General features: G+C 35.7%; 2 long non-coding RNA genes across 14 annotated transcripts in view; one reads left to right on the top strand and one right to left on the bottom strand.

Annotated features, from left to right (window-relative positions):
* LOC106505376 (uncharacterized) overlaps positions 1-25,170 on the bottom strand; it is a 675,862-nt gene that overhangs the window by 508,165 nt on the left and 142,527 nt on the right. The gene's annotated exons all lie outside the window — the stretch shown is intronic.
* Positions 1-25,170, top strand: part of LOC146397526 (uncharacterized) — a 55,137-nt gene that overhangs the window by 10,239 nt on the left and 19,728 nt on the right. Inside the window, exon 2 of the long non-coding RNA XR_014824160.1 lies at positions 6,471-6,642. This is a non-coding gene — a long non-coding RNA (uncharacterized LOC146397526). The remainder of the gene's footprint in view (positions 1-6,470; positions 6,643-25,170) is intronic.

The following is a 25,170-nucleotide window of genomic DNA, read 5'->3' as shown; positions in this document are numbered from 1 at the left end:
AATGATCTATCAAGTTCTGACTGTCTCAAACTGTTTGTGCTGGATTCCACATCGATCACACTCACACTTGCTGCACTTTCAACCAGAGAGCTAAGAAACAATAATTTTCAATTAAGAAACCAGAAGAAGACTTGGAGATTTGATTTATGGTGCATGACTAATTATCAAATAGCTGGCCTAATGAAAATTAAGCTTCTGGTTACTACAAGATTTAACTCCATTTTCTTGAAGAGATACTGATATGATCTAGAATGTAATTTATTATAGTATGGGTGCATTTTAAAAAGTCGTAGACATGTAAATGAGATAATTATCATTTTTAAGTGACAAGGCTAATTATTTATATTATGATGAATTTTATATTCAGAGTACACATACACCTGAAATAAAAGATTGTCTTTGCTCACAATAATGATTTTCACTGCTTTCTTATGCTACGAAGATCAAAAAATGCTACACGTAATATAAGGATTGGAGGATCTTTTTCAAAATAGAAAGTTAAAATTAATAGCTTTTTAATTTTTTAAAAATTCCTTGATGTAAATTACTCAGAATGAGGAAATGAATGAAAATTTAAAACTACATAAAATATTATCAAGTGTGTGTCAGATCATATGTATACTTTATATTAATTATACTTTTCTTATTAAATATAGACAAACACAAATGCCTAAATCATAAATATGCTAGCATGCAGTTTACCTTTTTCCCATAAATGAAACAATTTAATTCTATGTCATGTGTGATGTTCTCTGTCATATTAATTTAGCATTACTTATAGTCAACTTTCCACCCTATTTTTGATCTACTTCACCTCAAACATTCTCTTGTGCAACCAAATTGAACTATTCCATATTTTCTAAAATCACATTCATTTCTTGCCAATCTCCCTTCATTCACGTCTCAATAAATTTCCCTAAAATCCACATCTCTATAAATTCTGCCATATTTCAAGCCCATTCTTAGATGTCACATCTTCCATGGAAGGAACAAAAATTTTCTGTCTATTCTTCCATCTCATTCTCAAAGGACGTCTCCTTTTTTCAAAATTTCACAGATTTATATGGTCATCATCCATACCAGTGGTTCTCAATCTTGTCTGCTATGATGAGGACTTACAACATCCTGTTTTTGACATGTGTATTGATTAGCATTTTCAGTTCATGTAAATTTATCACTGTGTCATACATGCACTCTTCTAAATGCATACACTATACTTCAATAAGAAGCATTTTTTAAAAATGACAGAGTTGTCACTCCATTCCAAATCAACTGAATCAGAATCTCGGAGGATGTAGCATTGACCATTGTTAGTTTTTTAAATTCCCTGGATGACTCTAATATTCAGCCAGTTGTACATAACCACTGATTTAGCTGGTGTCTTAAGAAATTTTCCTTCATTTCCAGGGGGATGAATATCACTGAGATAAGCAGATGTGAATGGATAGCCAAAACAATAGGACTCCTAACCATATATATTTGTCAAAGAGTTTTATGTTTGATGCTTTTTTCAGGTAATGTGCTTCTGATTTATAATTATTACATGTGTCAGAGCTGATAAGGTATTCCTGAGAATGCTCATTTCTAAAATATGATAATTTTGATGGGGTTGATATTGCAGTATTTTGTAATACTATATTTCTTATTTTATCCTTGTAAGAATAACATTCTCCCCTTCTGATTGTGTGGTCCCTGAGAGCAGGAGCTGGTTCACCTTTTTTTTAATGAATATTCATCATAATACTATTTCAATGTTGCTTGGTTAACTATTAAAAGGAAAAGTGAGAGAAAGAAAGTCAAAATAGGATAAAAGACTAATTTTATGTCTATGCTTAACTATGTCATTAAAGATGGCAAAAATATTAGAAACAATCTTCTTATTGCTTAAATCATGTTATACCAGTAAGCAGCAAATCTTTTTTTTGAAATAGTTGGTCTTTGATAAAACTTATTTCCAGCTGTCCTTTCTACTGCTGCTAAATTTGTTCATGCAGAGACTGATAAGTTTTCATTAGAATAAAGCATCTCAATAACAACCATCCAATATATTTGCATTATACTCTATGTCCAGAGCTCTTTCTAAAGTACCAATCTATTGAGTCTCTAAGTCATTTCAGAATCTTTAACACATACCTATCTCTTTGCTGCTCAAATTGGAGTTTGGGGGCCAAAAGAATGGCTTGGAGCCTCTCAGAAAGGCTAAGTTTCAGGCCCTATTCCAGAACCACTGAATCAAAGTCTGCATTTTAGAAGTTCCCTGGTGGCTCAGCAGGTGAAAGATCTCCAATTGTCACTGCTATGGCTTGGGTTTGATAGCTGGCCCAGGAAATTCCATATGCCATGGGTTCAGCCAAAAAAAAAATCTGCATTTTAATAAAGTATCCAAAGTTATTGTGTGCACATTGAAGTTTAAGAGGCTCCAATCTAAAGACTAGTAAAGTCAAGACCCCCATTATTAGTATCCTATCTTTCTCTTCCAGATTTATTTCCTGCTAATCTTTCACATCCAAGCTGTGTCCCTAGCCCTGCCAGCTGACTTAGAACAAGCCAGCATTTACTTGTATTTTTTTTTAGAAGTAAATATTTACTTATTTTTTGTTTTAATTTTTTTATTACTCAATGAATTGATTACATATGTAGTTGAACAATGATCATCACAATCTAATTTTATAGGATTTCCATCCCACAACCCCAGCGCATCCCTCCACTCCCCAAACTGTCTCCTTTGGAAACCATAAGTTTTTCAAAGTCTGTGAGTCAGATTCCTTTTTTCAGATTCCACATGTCAGTGAAAAGCATTTGATGTTGGTGTCTCACTGTCTGACTGACTTCACTCAGCATGATAATTTCTAGGTCCATTAATGTTGCTAAAAATGCTGGTATTTCTTTCATTTTCATGGCTGAGTAATATTCCACTGTGTATATGTACCACATCTTCTTGATCCACTCTTCTGTCGATGGACATTTAGGTTGTTTCCATGTCTTGGCTGTTGAAAATAGTGCTGCAATGAACAATGGACTACATGTGTCTTTGTGAGTCACGGTTTTCTCTGGATAGATGCCCAGGAGTGGGATTGCTGGATCAAATTGTAGTCCTATTTTTAGTTTTATGAGGAATCTCCATACGGTTTCCCACAGTGGTTGCACCAATTTACAATCCCACCAACAGTGTAATGGGGTTCCTTTTTCTCCATACCCTCTCCAGCATTTATTGTTTGTAGACTTTTGGATGATGGCCATTTTGGCCAGTGTAAGGTGGTACCTCAGAGTCGTTTTGATTTGCATTTCTCTAATAATGAGTGATGTTGAACATCTTTTCATGTGTTTTTTGGCCATCTGTAAAACATCCGTCTTCTTTGGAGAATTGTCTGTTTAGATCTTCTACCCATTTTTTGATGTGGTTGTTTGTTTTTTTGGTATTGAGCTACAGAAGGTGTTTATAAATTTTGGAGATTAATCCTTTGTCAGTCACTTCATTTGCAAAGATTTTCTCCCATTCTGTGGGTTGTCTTTTCATTTTGTTTAGGGTTTCCTTTACTATGCAGAAACTTTTAAGTTTAATTAGGTCCCATTTGTTTATTTTTGTTTTTACTGTCATTACTCTAAGAGGTGGATCTGAGAAGATGTTGCTGTCATTTATGTAGGAGAGTGTTTGGTCTATGTTTTCCTCTAAGAGTTTTATGGTATCTGGTCTTATATCTAGGTCTTTAATCCATTTTGAGTTTATTTTTGTGTATGGTGTTAGAGAGTGTTCTAATTTCATTCTTGTACATGTGGCTGTCCAGTTTTCCCAGCACCACTTATTGAACAGGATGTCTTTTCTGCATTGTATATTCTTGCATCCTTTGCCATAGATTAGTTGGTTGTAGGTGCATGGGTTTAATTCTGGGCTTTCTATCCTGTTCCGCTGATCTATATTTCTGTCTTTGTGCCAGTACCATACAGTTTTGATGACTGTTTCTTTGTAGTATAATCTGAAGTCCGGGAGCCTCATTCCTCCAGCTCCATTTTTCTTCCATTTTGCTTTCTCAGGATAGGTTTGGCTATTCTGGGTATTTTGTGCTTCCAACAAACTTTAAAATAATTTGTTCGAGTTCTGTGAAAAATGTCCTTGGTAATTTGATAGGGATTGCATTGAATCTGTAGATTGCCTTGGGTAATGTAGTCATTTTGATAATATTGACTCTTCCAATACAAGAGCATGGTATGTCTTTCCATCTATTTAGTGTCATCTTTGATTTCTTTCATCAGTGTCTTATAGTTTTAAGAGTACAGGTCTTTTGTCTCTTTAGGTAGGTTTACTCCTAGGTATTTTATTCTTTTGGATGTGATGGTAAATGGGATTGCTTCCCTAATTTCTTTTTCTGATCTTTCATTGTTAGTATGTAGAAATGACATCAATTTCTGTGTATTAATTTTGTATCCTGCGACTTTGCCAAATTCATTGACGAGCTCTAATAGTTTTCTGGTAGAGTCTTTAGGATTCTCTAAGTATAATATCATGTAATCTGCAAATAGTGATAGTTTTATTTCTTCCTTTCCTATTTGGATTCCTTTTATTTCTTTTACTTCTCTGATTGCTGTGGCTAGGAACTGAAATTGAAACTGTGATTTAACAACTTCCAACGAACAAAAGTCCAGGACCAAGTGGCTTCACAGGCCAATGCTATCAAACATTTCGAGGAGAGCTAATAAATATCCTTCTGAAATTATTTCAAAAAATGACAGAGGAAGGGATACTCCCAAACTCATTCTCTGAGGCCACTATCACCCTGATACCAAAACCAGACAAAGATACCACAAAAAAGACAATTACAGGTCAATTTCACTGATGAACGTTGATGCAAAAATCCTCAACAAAATACTAGCAAACTGCATCCAACAATACATTAAAAGGATTTTACATCATGATCAAGTGGGATTTATCCCAGGGATGCAAGGGTTCTTCAATATCTGCAAATCAATCAGTGTGATACACCACATTAACAGACTGAAGAATAAAAACCATATGATCCTCTCAATAGACACCAAAAAAGCCTTTGACAAAATCCAACACCAATTTCTAATAAAAACCCTTCAGAAAGTGGACATAGCAGGAACTTACCTCAACATAATAAAGGCCATATATGACAAACCCAGAGCTAACATCATTCTCAATGGGGAAAAGCTAAAAGAATTCCTGCTGAGATCAGGAACAAGACAAGGATGTCCGCTCTCACCACTACTCTTCAACATAGTTTTGGAAGTCCTAGCCACAGCAATCAGAGAAGCCAGCATTTACTTGTAATTACACGTTGTTTGCTCTTTCTTGGCTGTGCTTCCATGTATTTACCTTATGATTCGCCTGGTGAATTTCTCAATTCACTGGATTCTCCTGCAGCAAGACCCTCCCTGACTCCTAAAGTGGAGTTAGAATCTTTTTCTTCTTGCTTACAAGGCTCTAATTTAAGAGCTATCCAGTTGTGTCGTAAATAGTGTTTGCCTATCTACTTTTCTTTAGACTGTGGATTCCTTGAGAGCAGGAGATGCATCTTGTCAAATCCTCCAGTTCTGTCTAGCAATATTTTAGACATGAAGAATTTAAGTCAACAAATGCTTTATGAGTGCTGGACAAAAGGGCCATATGAGAGCATTCCTGAAGATAGTGTTGCAAAGTGTTCCTTTTACAAGGATATACTTGAAAGCCACACACTTAACAGCTCTTTATTGTGGTTATTTATTGATTCCTCTATTTGAGGTGGAACAAGACTTACACTGAATTATAGAATTAGGAGTGACTTGGGATATAATCTAATCATCTATTCATTCTCTTTCAAAGAAGATGATCCAAGGTGATTAGCCTATTAACAGAAAGAAGATGCATATTTACAGATCTTTTTAACTCCCCTTTATCTTCTGGTATATGTTTTGTACACAAACTTGATGCTCAATAAATGATTTCTAAATAAAATGATGAATGAATTTGCATTTTCAGGATTATTTTCAAGCTCAACCTTCATTGAGCTATATAAAGTAAGATATTAAAAAGCATTTACCTCAGTGTTAATATAAAGTAAGTGATCAATAATAGATATATCCTTTCTCTCAGCCTCTCTTCCCTTTGACTTAAATCTCTCATGTTGCAATTAAATTCCCAGTGCCTTTGTTCAAGGCTTAGGGAAATAAAAAATTAAAAATCTAAAATAATTGCAAAATCTCATTTTAGTTCAAAGGTAACAGAGCACCAACAAATAAAAAATTTACACACTTGTTTTATTTTCTTTGCCAAACTACTGATGAAAGTACCAACAGAGAGCTTGTTGTTGTTGTCATTGTTTTGTTTTTAAGAACACAAAATGAGAAATTTCTAGTACTATATTACATAATGTATATCTGAGAAGAAAACCCTGAGCTAAGTTGAAGACTGCTAGTGTAAACAGCATCTACCCACAAAATTTCACCTTGTTGCATCTTGTGTTTTATTCTTTCAGGACTCCTTGATTCCTATAAGAGAATGGATGGCAAAAGCAAATGCTTCAATGGACTAACTGTAGATCATTTGATCAGAGGCTCCCTATCAGCATCATGCAGATCAGTCCCAAAGAATCAAGTCCCTACGTGGCCAATGAGTAAGACTGGAATGAATATCAATTGTACCAGAGGGTAAATAAAAACTATCATATTATTTTTATTATCTAAGTCTATAAAACTGTCTTTGAGAAAAGTGGTACTATTCTATGAATCTCCTAATTCCAGTGTTCTTCTTCTCTTTAAAGTTTAATGTCCTGAATCAAGCATTCCTCTCTTTGTTAATCATTTCCTAATGAAATAACAATATGGACACCATCAAATGAGTCACAGATTGGGGAGGAGAAGACACACCTGTGTGTGTTCAGATGTAAAAGAACTCCCAAAACTTAATAATAAGAAAACAGACACCTTCCTTCCCTCCCCATTAAAGTGGACAGAAGGCACTTCACCAAACAAGATATATGAGTGGGTAATAAGTATATTAAAAGGTGTCAATATTATAGATTATTAGGGGAAAGTAAATTAAAACTACAGTAAGATACCACCACACACCTACTAGAATGACTAAAAAATTTTAAAAAACAAACAAAAAACACCTGTCAAATGTGACAATGCCAAGTAGTCATGAGAATAAGAAGAAACTGGATCTCTAATACCTTGCTGGTGGGAATGTTGCTAGCATAGCAACAGATTACTTCTACAGATTTCATTCTATATGAACTAGAACAGTCATTTCTGTATATTGGTAATTGATTTGGCTATTATAATTGAAAGGATCACTTTTTATTATTGAAAAACTTTTCTATTTACGTTCTGTAGCCCTAGAAGGAACCTGATATATTTCTTGTTTTTACAGAACACCACTCAAGTTCCAATGCTCAAAAAAAAAAAAAAAAAAAAGGAATCTAAATAGCTTCACGTCCTGCTGTATAGCACAGGGAACTATATATCTAATCACTTGTGATGAACATGATGGAGGGTAATGTGATAAAAAGAAATGTATGTGTGTGTGTATGTGTGTGTGAGAGAGACTGGGTCACTTTGCTGTACAGCAGAAATTGACAGAACATTGTAAATCAATCATAATAAAAATAAATAAAATAAACCAAATAAATACCTTGAAAGATAAAAAAAATAAAAAATTAAATAAATGGCCTCACAAACTAAAGAGTACTATCAAGTACATCCCCACAGAACTTACCAAGAGAAGACAGAACTGCCCTGCTATCCCATCATCACCATACCATAGAAAAATTTAAAATAATAATAAACAATGGAATGAGAGAAATCAAGGAGGGAAGTCATTCCTGATCCTATATCATGTTAGATCTTCTTATTTTCCACTCTTACAGGATAACAGGCAATTTCTTCTAGCACTTAAACAAATATTTTTATATTTATTCATGTTACTATTTCATTAATATCTAACTATCCCAGGAAATTGTAGGTTCCATGAAGGTTAAGGATCTTATCCAGTTTTGCTCATTTTATACATCCAGAACATAGCCCAGGGCCTGACAAATGACAGACATTTAGTAAATACTATCTAATGGCTAAATGACCTGAATAAAGGGTGACACTGATGGTCACCATGGCAAAACATGAAATACCTTTGTTCTCAGTTTCTTTGAGTCCAAACACATAAGGTCAAGGTACATTCTGCACCAAAACTGTAAGTCAGTGACATTTGCCTTTCCTTCTACTTGTTCCCCTTTCTGACCCTTTCTTCTCCCCAGTTGTATCTTCTGCCCTCCAGATGCCCAGCGACTTCTTTGATTCCCAACCCCAACAAGATTTTTATTTAGTTAGTTAACAAATATGGTAAGGCCCTGCTATATTCAAAGCTCTGTGCTACATATATAGGGAATAAAGAAATGAACAATCAAAACTCCCACTAAGAAATAAAAATAACATTGACAGTAACTGCTGAAAACTAATCACAACTTATCGCATGCCAATCACCATTTTTTTTTTTTTAAGGTTTCAACTTAAAGACTTTTCAAAGACTCTAGGCACAAAGATAGATACAAAAATAAGCAAAACAGACAAAATCTCCTTAAGGAGCATCCTCAAGGAGCTCAGCCTAGCAGAGAGATGGATTGTAAATCTTCCTGGTACAATGTGTAAGCAATCATAGTAGGAGACACAGAGCAGTGCTTGGACACATGGGGGAGGGGTGGTGGTGGATGACCTTAAGGAGCTTGTACCCCAGGATCTCAGTGCTAAATACTGGAGTAAGGCTGTGGCTGCCAGAGATTCTTTAACCTCTTTGTAAATTTTTAAGGTGAGAGTCTGAACATATTACTAAGTTAAACCATATGAAATGACTAATATTTGGCAATTTTCATATGACTCAACGTAGTCTTTTAAGATGAGGATTTTGCAGTATAAAGCATATGTAAGTTTTCAATCAATGATGGCAACTGTCATGATCATTTGAGAATAGCATTTTTTTTTTTTTTTTGGCCACACTTGTGGCATGCTAAAGTTTCCAGGCCACAGGTGTGGCCAAATAAATAAATAAATAAATAAATAAAAAGAACCCACACCACAGTAGTGACAACACCAAGTCCAAGTCATTAACCACTAGGCCACCAGGGAACTCCAGTCACCATACTTTATGATATATGCAGGTAGCTGAGACAAGCTATGAAGTACAGCACTTCAAGATCAGGAACTTAAAGACCAAACACTCAGTAGCCAGACTATCTTGACCTTCTCACTTCCCTTATTTTCTACTGATAACTTCATCTGAGGGTTACCCAGTGCAGAAAAAGAGGCAATAAAACAGGAATGTGTTAAAAAGCCATTTGTAGTTCAGGCCAGACTCAGGGCCCTCCTCAGGACACATCTGCTCTGAGGGAGACATCAGGGGAATCAATCAGAAGTCATATTCCTGGCATTTGTTTAATGCAACTCCAAATGGTGTTTTTGAGAACTACAGATTGTCCTTCAGTCTGTTAGTCTTCTACTTTGAACCAACACTGGTATCAGAATAAAACAAGCATTGGAATAACTCAAAAATGAAGGCTCCTGAGTCTCACATTATGAATCCAATGGCTGAGTCGTATCCTTGTAGTGCCTAGATCATGGACCTCATCTGTGATTGAGAAGCAGCAGCAAAACTGCCCGGGTCACCATGCAGGAGCACCTCCTTCTAGGACCACAGATGATATCCATGGTTACTACCACTCTGAATGGAGAGGCAGTTTTAATATTAGGTTCATTATCAATGGGGAAACTAGGCCTTACAGGTCATCCAACAAACATATTAGAGACAATTCTAACTTTGTTCTCTCTCTTGAAAGCTCATGTTCTTTCCACTGTCTTGGGCACTGTCAAAGCAGGAAGCAATAGGAACATTTAAAATCTACAGATCCAGTCTATTGATTTTAGGAGACAGAGTCCTTCTGACAGGGTCACTGGGAAAGACAGTTTGGAGCTCTGTAAAAAGAATGTTCTTGAGCAAAGATGCCAGTTGCAGAAATGGCAAACGGCACAGTTAAACTGAATGTATTGCTGTGCTCAGGGGAGAAGTGCTGAAAAGTTATACTGAAGCTGAAACGTAAAAGACTCCAGAAGCTAGAAGCAGAGTTATCAATGGGGCCCTATGATTTGTCTCCTTAAATTCAGACAGAATTTAGCTAATCTACTAAAGACTTGTCATTAAAATTGCCATTACAATACCGCATTTGCTGTGCTATAGTATCCTGAGTCTTGGGTATTTTAACTGATTTCTGACTCCCATTAACTAACTTCCTTTGGGCGTGTAGGCCAATCAAGTTTCCCACTAAATTTTTAAAATTAATTACACTATAACAATAAGTTGTGAACAAAGGAAAGTCTAGAAACTTGACAAACTGGGTGATACTTTTCCCATCTAAAGCATTCAAACATAAACTTTGGATAAACATGGTATTTACCTATAAGTTTGCCTGTAAGCTACCAGATGTGAGGTCTGTGTTTATACATAAACACAGTGTCTGCTAATATTACTAAGTGTATATAAGCACTGTTCTGATTGCTTAACATCTATTAATTAATTTAAACCTCACAACTACACCATGAATTGGGAAAATAAGAAATATGCTCATTTCACAGATGAGAAAACTGAATTGCAGAGAGTCAGTCATTCAGACTCTCCCAAGGTCTCTAACTTACCCAAGGTCACTCAGAGTTAGAGCCAAAGTTTGAACCCAGACCCTCTGACTCCAGCAAGAATGGTCTTAAGCACCACAGTATATGACTGGACCTCAGAGAGTACTGTTCATGCTGAATGATTTACTCTTCATGACCATAAAAAATTTAGCATCAAATGTTGGTGAAACTTACATCTCAGTCAACTCTACTATTAAAAACTATAATCTGTTCAACATATTTATTGTGTACCTACTATGCTCAAAGTTCTGGATACTATCCATGTATGCTTCCTAATCAAAGCCAGAAAAACACATCCATGTGTTTGCAACCTTAACTATTCATGGCTGTTTCATGGCTAAATCTACTAGATATCACTCAACACAATTCAGCCAAAAGCAAAAAGAGTCAAGCATCTGACTGAATCAAGTTACCAGTCAACAAAACAGAAATTCCAGCTAAAAGCTATTAGTGTAAGATAGATGTTTGGTTGTTGATGGGGAATAAGAGAATGATCTCAGAGGCATAATTTTCACCAATACATTAAATTAATTTAGTCCCTAAAGCCATGTTCCTCAAGGCCACCCATTTCACAATCACTTGGGGGTAATTACATAAAACATAAACTTAGGTACAACACTGTAATGTCAGAATCTTTTGCAATGGGGCTCAGGAATCTGAATATTTAATAAGCTCTCAGTGGAGCTCCCATCGTGGCTCAGTGGAAATGAATCTGAGTAGTATCCATAAGGATGCAGGTTCAATCCCTGCCTTGCTCAGTGGGCTAAGGATCCAGTGTTGCTGTGAGCTGTGGTGTAGGTCTCAGACATGGCTTGGATCTAGCATTGCTATGGCTCTGGTATAGGCCAGAGTCTATAGCTCCAATTCAGCCCCTAGCCTGGGAACCTCCATATGCTGCAGGTGTACCCCTAAAAAGACAAAAAAAAATGTTGAGGTCTATAAAAGAGTAATTTATACTAAGGGATAAATTCATGGTCTCTAAAATTAGAAACTATAGGCTCATGTATGCTCAGGATATAATCATCACTTTTTAAAATACAAAAAAATAGTTATTGTTCTCTGAAAAACTACAATATTGAATCATTTAACTCTCTAGGATTTTGCATTTAAATTTGAATCTATAGAGAAATGTGTCAACTAGCAACTTCTTCTGCAACTAACAATAATAAAGTTAAAGTGTTTTAGGTGAATAATTTATTCTTCTCACATAAAAGTCCAAAGACAGGCAACTTCAGAGAATGGTCCAAAGCCTCAACTTTGCCATTGGAAAACTCCCTGTTTTCTATTCTTCTATTCTTAGCATACTACCTTCTTGCCGCAAGTCACAAAATGACAGTTTCTGCTCCAGCAAAGCATTCAAGTCAGAAAAAAGAAAAGAGGAGAGATAATACCAGTTGTATAGGTGCTAACATCCTCCTGGCAGCTATCTACTTAGATTTCATTTATCTAGCTTTATCACAAGATCACTGAAAAATGAGGAAAGGAAGGGCCATGATTGGTTTAGACCAGGAGTGACCCAATATGTCCCATTCCCACGAACCAAATGCTGCTGTTATCTATTTTTATAAATAAAGTTTTATTGGAACAATCACGCACAGCATTTTCTATCTATAGGAGCTTTCATGCCACAACACAAATTTGAGTAGTAATTGCAAGATAAATCTCCTGGCCCACAAAGCTTAAAAATTTTAGTATTTGATCTTTTATAGAAAGTTCCCTGGCCTTGGATTTTGTCCAATAATGATCCATTACATGCATCTGGGAGCAACACTGCATTAGAGGTTTGAGTGACAGAAATAAATATTGGGCAGGAAATCCCAGTATTTGCCTCACTTTGTGTGTTCTCTAATAATGTTCTTGTTTAATTACCACATCTGTAAAAATAAAAAAAGAGGTACCTCATTAAGTTGTATCTACGTAAAGTCCCTTTTAATATTAACTGTGGGGGGAAAATGTGAAATATTTAGAACAGTCTTTCCACATAGCAAAGGTACAATAATGCTAGCTATTAGTGCTACTATTTACACGACACCTACTGCGTAAACCTTCCACTTTCTTGAACTGCCACCTGAATTGCCTTTGCCTTTAGCAACTACTGTCATTTTTATTAAAAAAAATTGTAATTATAGGACTTGCATTTATCTAACAGCCTTTCTATTCGTAGATTAAGGTAATGTGGAGTTGAAAGCACATTCTAGATATGTTTAGACATAGCACCTGATTAATTAAAATTTCTAGATCCCACAAATTGACTTTGACATATTTATCAGATATTAGCAATCATAAAACACACACCAAAAAACTTGTCACTTGTTTCATAGTACAGCACAGTGATCAATGTGTTACTAGAAATCGTCTCTAAAGAAAATTATTGTTTTCATGGGCCCTCTTCCTGGATGCTATTTTCCAATAGGGTTCCAATCGGGCCTTAGGTAAATATTTCAGCAAGTTACACTTAGCCTTTACAGTTATTCTGAAAGCATTCTTTAAAAGGTATTTAGGTCCAAGAGGCCAGAACAACTGTGATAAAATTTCTCTATAATTGCACAGATTTCTTATTTCTCATAATCAAGGAAGAAAGGTCATTTTAAATGGTACCTTCCTTGTGAAATAAATTAAAAATGTGTTACTAATAGAACATTAGGAAAAGTTATTTTTAAATATGAAAGCATAATCACAGGAAGCTGATCTATTGTATGATTTTTTCAATCTACAGTACTAAGTTCTGTATTAAAAAGACATGGAGATCTACTTTCACAGCATAATTGGAAACACAGAGAAAAAAAAATGTTACATGCTGAGCAATGAAATTGAATTTTTTTTGACTCTTGAAGGAGACCTATCCATTTCATTCAGGTCTTCCATATTTTTAAGTTAAAAAAATAGAAATCTGCAAAATATTTTGGTAAAATCTGTGGAACTCTGCAGGGGTCTGGGGACTGGAGTGATATTTTTTCCCTGCACTACACAAATAACTCATCAACTGGCCCCATCCTCATTTAGCTCCAATGAAATAATAACAGAGAGACTTATATAAAAGTAATTCTATGTCCACTACAATCTCTCATGCTTGGTTTAGAATTATTAATCAAAACCCAGACATGTTGAATATAGAAGAATAGAAAGCTTGAGGCTTGAAGCTAAGTGTGTAGAGATGATGTTCTTTGTGCTGGGAGAAAATACAGTATTACAAAACTGGTGGCTGCGAGAAGGTAACTTCATCAGTTAAAAATTGGCCTGTATAGAAATGTTGACCTTAAAAATAAAAAAAATCAACATTGACAGATATAATCATAAATGCTGTTATTTCGGATACTATTCACTGTACAATGAAAAGAATTATACTACTGGAATATTTGCGCTATCTGCAATCAACAAACTCAGGAATTTAAACATGTAGCAAAAACCTTAAAAATGTTGTTTTTCATTGAGATATTCTGTGTCTTTTTTTTTCTAAGATTACCCAAAAGCTAGCTTTCTCCACAATGCTGTTCTAAGCAGTTTGCATCTCTTTGTTTCTGTAAATCTGACCATCACTAGTATGCTGGAAGGGCCCACTTATTGCACTGTGAAAACTGGTTATTTTTTGGTAAACACTTAGATATAGAGAAGCACTGTGGTTTTAATACTGATGGATCCCGTTGTTGTACAGTGGGAAAATAATAATAATAAAAAAAATACTGATGGAAAGGTTGAAGCTAAATTACAAAGCAGGGCAAAGTTCTGGAAAGACAGCAACCTCTCACCACCATTTTGGAATGTTTTCTCTACAAGTTTGATGCACACTCCCCAAGGCTTTCGTGTCTTTCTATTTCCCTAGGACCTCCTCTGTGGTCCTCAATCTATAGCTTCTCTTGGGAATTTCCCCTGCTCTGGACATTTATTTCATTCCTTTTCTGTTCTACTTCATTTAGCATCCTGCAAAGTTATTCCTTGGACTATATCCAATTATTTACTTTAATTCATTTATACGTCATTGATTTGTACTTCCCAAAACAAAGTGATTAATTAGCCTTCACATGTTATCCTTCCCAATGGCATTTCAAGCCTAAGTTCATAACCCAAATAATAAGTCTCTAATGATGATGTGTTAGATAATGATAAAGGTAAATGAGCAAGATATACTGGGACAAGAATATCTTCTTGATATTTTGCAAATATTCAACTAGAGCTTAGAATCTAGCTATAGCTAAAACTCACATTTTTAAAAAACCAGCTTCAGAGTTCCTGTTGTGGCACAGTGGACACGAATCTGACTAGTAACCATGAGGTCGTGAGTTTGAGCCCTGACTCGCTCAGTGGGTTAAGGATCTGGTGTTGCCATGAGCTGTGGTTTAGGTCTCAGACTTGACTCAGACCCTGCATTGCTGTGGCTGTGGCATAGGCCAGCAGCTGTAGCTGCAATTAGACCCCTAGCCTGAGAACCTCCATATGCTCCAAAAACAAAACAAACAAACAAAAAGCTTCATTAGGATATCATTTAATACTATTACATTTACCCATTTTAAGTGAACAACCCAATGATTTTCAGTAAATTTAGAGTTGTGCAATGAGCATTAAATCCAATATTCAGAGCAACATCATTCATAATAGCCTTAAAGTGGGAACAAGACAAATGTCCATCAACAAGCAAACAGTAACAGTAAACAAGTAAACAAAGAGAACCTGACCTTTTTATGGAGATCACTTAAATCTGATGGATATCGTTTATTTATATATTTCTTTATCCTTGGGTTTGGAAAAAGTAATTTAAAAAGTCTGACATCTCCTGATACACAGTGAGAAGTTTGTAGGTGAAGAAAAAGACAAGGTTTACAATGTTGAATGTCACAGAAAAGTAGCAGAAGATCATTTCACCATCTGCATTTCTACTACTTCCATTCATATAATAAATGTCTTATTGTTATATTATGTAAATAAGACGGTTTGTTGTTTCAGTGAGCATCAATCCCATTACCCAGAATAAGACTTTAAAACATTGATTTCTTCCAGAGCCATGTCATAATGATTCCAAAAATACAGGACCTGTCTATGTGGTCATCCAATTATATCAAGACAGAATACTATTTATGCTTTGAAAATGTAAATGATTTATTTTTGGCAAAGAAAGAGATGGTGGAAGTAAATGGAAGTAAATGTAGCACTGGAAAATAGTTTTATGTGTCTTATAGGATCAAATTCTAATAAATTACTGTAATTTGAGTGCTGCTAGTCCCACTCTGGGAAAATCCTATTCACCAAAATCTGACCAAATTTTGGCTAGGAAGAAAGATTTTATTGGATGCAATCTGGGCTCTTCCATTAGAAAGAAACAAAGATCACAAAGACTGCAATTGTTATATGCTCCACTTCTCCCACATCCAAAAATACATGTCAGATAGCTTATATTAAAGAAGAAAAACCCACAGAAAAACAAATCTACCTCAACAAGGAAAAGCTTATGCCTCTGCTATCTTTTGACTGAAAACCAGATGAATCAAAAATTAAGTTTAATGCTCTTTATATTCTTCCTTGTTAATTTTAAATCTTAAATCTCTCCTGTTTGTATATCAATTGGCATTTTGTTGTATTTGTCAAGACTAACCAAAAGCAAGTCTGCTCTCATGAGGAAATTACTTTGCTTTTAACAACATTGAAAAATGGCATCTAGTTTGCCCCTCTAAGAAATCTATTTGATTAAATGTTTTTTAGTAGAGGCTCAATTACTATTTGCAAAAATGATTCTGCCCCTACCTAATGTCAATTGGCACTTTTCATCTAAAATTAGAGAACTAAAGCTGTGGCTTAGAGAGAATTTTATCACTATATTGCTAATATATCCAGTCCCCATGTGAGTATACCCAAAGTAGAAATATTAACACTGCAGATATATAAAGAAACAAAAAAATGTATCACTCCTCTCAAAATATAATGTCTGGTAGTTAACAGATTCCACTTATTTGTATCAAGATTCTCAACAAATTTTTCCACAATTCACTGGTTAAATTTAGAAATGATATAGTAAGTTGCAGGTTCCAGTTGTTCACAGATCCAAAATTTCCTAAAAGTTACAGAGTAAAGAGACATGCAAGACTCCTGGAAATCCCACCATCCCTGCATCATCCATTTGTAGAAAGGGTTGCAGATGTGCCAAGACTGAAGGCTGCGGGCACATTTCTCCTTAACTTTCTCCCAGTGGCTGGTCAGATGGATGGATGTGACAATCAACACCGATGCCCTTCCTTCCTCTCTCAGGAGACTTGAGGATGTGAATTTCCATTACAAAAAAAAAGGGCATCTCTGTTTAATTTAGAGCATGAGGAGTGATATCAACAATTGACTGAGGAGTTCCCATCATGGCTCAGTGGTTAACGAATCCAACTAGGAACCACGAGGTTGCCAGTTCGATCCCTGCCCTTGCTCAGTGGGTTAAGGATCTGGCATTGCCTGAGCTGTGGTGTAGGTCACAGATGTGGCTCAGATCCCATGTTGCTGTGGCTGTGGCGTAGTCCGGCGGCTACAGCTCCCATTAGACCCCTAGCCTGGGAACCTCCATATGCCACGGGTGTGCTCCTAGAAAAAAACAAAAGACAAAAAAGAAAAAAAAATTGACTGAGACGATGACTAATTTATGTCAAACAAGCAAATTATGGTAAAAGTATACCCTCATTCTCTTGAGAACGAGAAATTTTGAAAATGAAGTCAATGATCAATCATGCCACATGATAAAGTCTCCATAATATCTCAAAAGCATGGGGTGGGGAGAGCTTCAAGTTTGGCAACTACATCCACACTGGGAGGATAATGCACTCCAGCTCCATGGAAACAGAAGCTCTGCCATACCAGACCTTCCTGGACCTTATCTGTGTACCTCTTCATCTGGCTGTTCATCTGTAGCCTTTATCATACCCTTTAAGAAGCAGATAAACATAAGTGTTTCTCTGAGTTTTGTGACCATGTTAGACCTTTAAATAATAGTGTTACAAGATGCTGCAATATCATCAAAGCCCTATCAAACTAAAGTTCTCTTGAATTAACCAATAATTGGTAGGAACAAGAAAACCTTGATATGAAAAAAAAAAAAAGTGTTGCTTAAAATGTCTCCTGAAAGCTATTTCTGTCTCTATGTTCCTAGCCCTAATATACCCATTTTATTTTTGGTAGAAATGTTAGCTAATGTAAGAGACAGACTCTAGGTTAGACTATGTCCTTATAATGCCCATGCCTTCACTCAGTTTCAAAGTATATTATGCTCTTTCTTCTTCCTTTTTTTTTTTTTTTTTTTTTTTTTTTTTTTTTTTTGCCATACCCATGGCATGTGGAAGTTCCCTGGCCAGGGATCAAACCTGCATTGCTGCAGCCACCCAAGCTGCTGCAGTGACAATGCCAGATGCTTAACACGTTGCACCAGAAGAGAACTCCATCATGCTCCTTCTTTAAAGAATAACAACTCAAAATTTTTTTCTAATTAACCACTTTTAAAAATATATTTTGGTAAACATCAAAAATTCACATTAGAAAGTATAGAATGACAGAATCACAGAAAATTGGCCATAACACCCAGTAATGCATGTATGTTGTGTATATAGAATTGATGGATTTCTAGAGAAGCTTGTTTTACACTTTTTGGTGTTTTTATACAACTTTCCCTTCTCACACTAAAAATGGTTTTCATAAAATGGTACTGTCCTGCCTGTGTGAGAAAGATGATTCTGATTCCGTATCATTCAGGTCATTCACTAAATTATGTGCCTCATAACAGTATTAGGTTTTCTGGGTGACCTTGTGCTTAGTGGCAAATATGCTTTTTATCTACTTATTATTCATAAGAATATTTATTGAGCCTCATTTGTACATGAAAAACTACGCCAAATGTTGGACACGACAACAAGAAAAACAAAGCATTTTCCATGCCATTAAGATGCTTAAAACCTTTTAAGGTAGAGGAGACAGTGCCTAGATAAATTCCAAAGTATTTTGTGAGAGACATCATCTGAGTGGGATAAACCAGAACCACAAAAGTTCAGAGGGAAACTTAAAGAATACTGAGTCTTAACATTTGCCTCCATAAATTCCTATAGGGATGTGATTTGTGTTCAGAAATAGTACAAATTAAGTGATGGGAACATAAATGGGAAAAAATAAACTCAAAACTTGATCTCATAAAGATTACAGATGCAGAAATTGAAGGAACATTGTAAATCAACTATACTTTTAAAAAAGAAAGTAGAAAGTCCCATCGTGGCTCAGCAGAAACGAATCCGACTAGGAACCATGAGGTTGTGGGTTCGATCCCTGGCCTTGCTCAGTGGGTTAAGGACCGGCGTTGCTGCGAGCTGTGTTATAGATCGCAGACACAGCTTGGATCTGGCATTGCTATGGCTGTGGTGTAGCCCAGCAGCTACAGCTCTGATTAGACCCCTAGCCTGGGAACCTCCATATGCCGCAGGTGTGGCCCTAAAAAGACCAAAAAAAAAGAAAGTAAAAATATACAGGTGCCTATTCAATTTTCAGACCTCAAAGATGAAAGGGTTTATAATTTCAAGGTATACTTAATCCTGGGATATAAGCAAAAGTATAACAACAAAGTCCAGCACGTCTGGTCGATCTCAACTACTCAAATGAAAATCTACAACTGGAATTACTGCAGAAGTGGGGAAAAAAAATGGGCAGCATCCTAAAACAGCCTTCTCTTCCATGGCTAAACTGCCCTTATCCCTAAAGAGCTCATTCTGTGTTTATTTAATTACTGTTGTCATCTTCTCTAAACCCCTTTCTTAAGTCTCCTTATATTCCTCTTAAAATTCAGTGAGTGAACTTAATATATTAAAATTCTAATATGAGCCTCTGTGCCTACTGGAAATGTAAGAATCATTATAAAATCATAATACTTAGAGTTTTTAAAACTACATTTGCATTTCAACTCCTAGTATCCTATAGAAACCTTGTATAAATGGACAAAAATGTTTATTTATGGTATTTTTATAAGATTAATTTTTTTCAATAAGTATGTATGTGGCAATAGGAAAATAATTCAATTACTGTGCTGTATGCCTGTTAAAAAGAATGAGATAAATCTATATAGGGTGACATAGAAAGATCTTCAAGACATAGAAAATATGCAGATTTTGTAGAGTTATGTGTTTGTGTACATATGCGTAGAAAAGGCCTGTGGGACATTTACTGACCTGTTAACTTGCTTTTCTGTGCAGAGGAGAGTTGATTAAGAGATTAAGTAGGAGTCCTGTTGTGGCTCATCAAATCTGACTAGTATCCATGAGGATGCAGGTTCGATCCCTGGCCTCGCTTGGTGGGTTAAGGATCCAGAGTTGCCATGAGCTGTGGTGTAGGCTGCAGACATGGCTTGGGTCTAGTGTTGCTATGGCTGTGGCGTAGGCCAATGGCTACAACTCTGATTCAACCCCTAGCCTGGGAACTTCCATATGCTGAGGGTGAGACCCTAAAAAGACACACACAAAAAAGAGAGAAGGTAAAGGATGATTAATTTTTACTTTGATAATTGTGTACTGTTTGAACATTTTACATTAAGCATATAGTCATGGTGTTATATTTTATATAAACGTACTTAAAAGACTTCATTTGGAAGAAGTCCTTTAATTAACAAATATATGTTGTAGTTTACTGTTTGCAGGCTAAGACAATGCATATTTGCATATTCACAATAGCTTAAAACAGAGTTGGTGAGAAAATATTTAAAATAATTCATAAAAGCTTGAAGGAATTTCAAAGCAAAAATTGCCTTGTTGTTACTCTAGAATTTTCTAATTTTCTGTTTCTAAGACAAATTTTTCAATGTGAATTAATTGCAGGATTGTAGAGCAGTGATTAAGGTGGGGGCAGATTAATTGAAAAAATCTGAATTTATTTCAAAAAGGTAAGTACATATTGGAAATTCACTTCTTTAAACAGTTTTCCAATTCTTATGAATATACAAAATGTGTTCAAAAGCTGGTCTCCCTGGCATATATCCAGACAAAACTATAATTCAAAAAGATGTATGCACCACTGTGTTCATTGAGGCTCTATTCACAATAACCAAGACATGGAAACAACCTAAATGTCCATTAACAAATGAAGGTATAAAGGAGATGTGCTATATATACACAATGAATACCACTCAGCCATAAATGAAGAATGAAATAATGCCATTCAAAGCAACATGGATGCAAATAGAGATTCTCATACTAAGTGAAGTCAGAAAGAGAAAGAAAAATACTGCTGGTGGGAATGTAAACTGGTACAGCCACTATGGAGAACAGTTTGGAGATACCTTAGAAATCTATACATAGAACTTCCATATGACCCCGCAATCCCACTCTTGGGTATATATCCGGACAAAACTCTACTTAAAAGAGACACATGCACCCGCATGTTCATGGCAGCACTATTCACAATAGCCAGGACATGGAAACAACCCAAATGTCCATCGACAGATGATTGGATTCGGAAGACGTGGTATATATACACAATGGAATGCTACTCAGCCATAAAAAAGAATGACAATGTTGAGTCAGACAGGTAGAGAGAAATGGGTATCTTTTCTAGTTGAGGAAAAAGTCTTGATGGTAGAGATGCTACTGGCATCAACACACTTTTCTTCTTTGGTGGCTGCAGTTTAGAAGTAATAGCCTCAGCCCGAGAAGAATAGCATTGACAGCCACAATGAGCAAGAAGAGGGCAAAACAGAAGATCGCTCAGGTTGCTATCGGGACCATCAAAAGTCAACAAATCCACTGGTTGGCCACACAGTGAAAATCCTAGTGAACTGTAGGAAGGTAATAACATGAGCTGGTGCTAGCTTTGAGTAAGTTTGCTATCCCTGATGGGGATCAAAAGAAAAAAATATATGCAGTGTCTGGGCTTCTTATTTACTTGTATTTTATAACTTGTATTTTATTTTGTCCAATCACTCCATATTAAGCAGTTATTTAATTAATCATTTTTATTTTAATAAAAAATATATTACTAAAGAGAGTACACATGTCCTTTTCATCAACCAGTTTGTGCATCTCATTCATCTGTGTTTGGAGGAGGACCAAATTATAAGATATGGGACATAATATAGCACCACCATTACCCAAGGGTCACTGCCTTCACTCCAGACAAGGCATTTAGTGAAACAAACTTATCTTCAAGGATAGCCAAACTTGAATACAGCTTCTGTGTGTATACAAAGTCTGAGTGATTCCCACTGGAAAGCAGTAAGTAAGCCTAGTATCAAGGTCATTTCTGTCTTTCATTTGGTGTCTTTGCAACCAGCATACAACTTAATTCCATACACTAGTTTTGCTGTTAACACACACACACACACACACACAGAGCCCTGGTGACCAAAAGGCTATGGGCAAGATAAGGTCAGCCTCAAAAAACCTGAGATTACCCATACCTTAATTTCTGCAAATTCAATCGAAGTTTTATTAACATTACCATATATAGTATGAATGAAAAATCTTGTGCAAAATTCTTACTATTCTATCATTATTTGAAATGGAAATTATACATAAGGTCTATCACAAATAACCTAAAAATTTCCTAATTCAACCCAGTTTTAATCAACTTCATGGCATGACCTGGTGGGGAAGAGAGAGCTTGGGCAAGCCTCTTGCTATTTTATCACTATTTTGCATGGAAATTAATCTCAAGGTATATTACAAATAACCAAAACTCTTTAATAAAAATAAAGAGAGTTAGATGTGAATTTATTTTTCTTTCTAGGGGTTGAATCAGAGCTACAGCTGCTGGCCACAGCCAAGTGGGAATCAAGCCACATCTGCAACCTTCACCATAGCTCATGGCAATGCAGGATCCTTAACCTACTGAGCAAGGCCAGGAATCAAACCCACATCCTCATGGATTCTAGTCAGATTGGTTTCTGCTGCACCACAACTGGAACTCCTTAAATGTGAATTTCTAAAGCTAACTTTAAGGAAGGGGTAGAAGAAAGCAATACCTATGACATTCAAAGAGCCTGTAAATGAAGAGGTCAGGTACCAATTCTATAGACTTGAAACAAATCCCTTTTTTAGCACTGGGAAAGAAGTAATGATAAGGGTGGTACTTATTTTACGTTAAGTAAATCTCTAGCACACAGGCAAACAAAGGTGAAATCACTGTTGGAATAGAACCTGAAACAAACATGTAAACTGCCATGTAAATGTGCCCTTTTGGACTATGAATCAACATATGTCTGAAGTAATTTGCATACAAACTCAATTCAACAAATGTTTTATAACCACCACACAGCGTTTGTTTTTTTGAATTTTTTCTAACTCTGCGAGACACTTTTTATAAAAACTCTCAGTTTATGTTATAGATATTGAGTCCGAAGAAAAAAATATTTTGTGGCTTCAACAATTCTAGTTTGAATCTTTATTAAGTAAAATATTACATTATCTCTTAAAGGAAGAGAGAAGAGTCACTCCAGACCACTCTCTCAGTCTCTCCACAGTGACCTTCAAGTTTTAATTCATGGTCATAAACCATGCAACTCTAGAATTCACAGAGGAAGGATGTAGAAAAAAAAAAGAAGAAAAATTTGAGGCTACTTCCAGCCTACCTCAGTCAACCTGTGATATAGCAAAACTTCCAGAGATCATGGCCTGTTTCACGAAAGTAGCAGTTGTAAAGACGACTTTGGGGAAATATCTTAACATTTCCTTGATAGATACAGGATGGATTGGGAATTTGGGGTTAATAGATGCAGACTATTTTCTTTGGAATGGATTAGCAATGAGATCCTGCTGTGTAGCACTGGGAACTATGTCTAGTCACTTATGATGGAGCATGATAATGGGAGAAAAAAATCTATACAAGTATGTGTAACTGGGTTGCCATAATGTACAGTAGAAAAAAAATGTATTGGGAAAATTAAAAAAAAATTAAAATTAAATCAAATCAAATTTAAAAAAAAGAAAGAAACAGACTCCAAAGTGCAATAAGAACAAATACTTTGAAACATAGAATTAGGAGGTAGTTACACACAAAAGTTACATGACATGTTTCTGCTTCATAGAGGATTCCATCCTTTCCTCAGAATGAGTAAATTGCTGGGTGTTTGTGGGTTTTTTTAAATAATTTAAGAAAATATAACCTTAAACTCATCTGTTTCAAAAAATGTCATTTTCACCATCTGCTTCTTATCCATTTACAATTAATTAATCAAAAAAATTAAGTTCCCTGTCAGCAAAGATGAGGGGAGTCTTTCAAAATAAACATTTAAGACTTCATATTTGCAACTTGGAAGAGAACAAAGTGTTTCAAGCAGCAACTATGACCTGCCCTAACACAGTTTTCTTCCTTTACAATTTTAAACAGTGTGGTGCATTCTCCTCTCACATAAATTTAAAAAATAATCAACTCACTTAAAATAATAGGCAACTACCCTATTTTAACCTTCATTTAAGTGATATTTTACATACCCCAATTTGTATGCACCTATATTTTATTTTGTGTGTGTGTCTTTTTTTTAGGGCCACACCAGCGGCATGTGGAGGTTCCCAGGCTAGGAGTTAATCGGAGCTGTAGCCACTGGCCTGTGACACAGCCACAGCAACGCCAGATCTGAGCTGCGTCTGCGACCTACACCGCAGCTCACGGCAATGCCAGATCCTTAACCCACTAAGTGAGGCCAGGGATCAAACCTGTGTCCTCATGGATGTTAGCCGGGTTCGTTAAACACTGAGCCGTGACAAGAGCTCCTGTATGCACCTATATTTTAAAAAGAGAAAAACTGTAGGCAATCTGAAACATTTAAAAAAAACCTTTAATGAATAATTTAATACTGTGTATCTACATAGCATCAGAGGAAAATATTCTGACTCACACATAGTATAAAGTAGAAAAATTAACATGACACATGGATAACACACTTTTTGTAAAATATTCTTTCTATCTCTTGGATCCCATGTGATGTTGCAGTTGCTATAGTAACTGTATTTTTGTTCAGCAGGAAAATACTCATGTACAGAATGCTAACATTTACTCACCAAATTCTCAGTGAAAATTATACCAAATAGAAGTGATGAATTAAAGTTCTCAGTGGAGAAGAAGCTCTTGTCCCTTAAGTTCAAAATTGTCATCAAATAATTTTATCAGATATGTTTTTTATATAAATATTACTGTTCCTCATAAATTTCATCATCTTATAAACAGCAATGGCTGAGCTAGGAAGAATTCTTCTCATAATTTAGTAGTTTGCATGGAGTATAATGTGCTAAAAAATTTTAATCATTTGTGCATCATTAAATAAAAAATCATACAAATGTTTTTAAATTTCAGATTTAAACACCCAATGGGCTGCTTTCTACCCTCCCCCATAATGAGTCTTACAAACCTCCTCAATGGCACATACATTGAATAAATACCTCAACACGCTACATTTGCCAACAAAGTTCTAAAATCAACTTTGTAAATGTCATGATCCTTAATGCTATTGTGGCAGAAATGAAGAGCACTCCTTGAGTCCATTTGGCTGGGATAGTGAGCGTACTTTGTTTCCCCAAG

Source organism: Sus scrofa, chromosome 13, assembly GCF_054392235.1.
Source record: "Sus scrofa isolate SSC_HxYL_T2T_F1_AM1 chromosome 13, Sscrofa_HxYL_maternal_Yorkshire_Landrace_v2.0, whole genome shotgun sequence".
Classification (NCBI taxonomy): domain Eukaryota; kingdom Metazoa; phylum Chordata; class Mammalia; order Artiodactyla; family Suidae; genus Sus; species Sus scrofa.
This window is presented reverse-complemented; position numbering and strand designations above follow the sequence as displayed.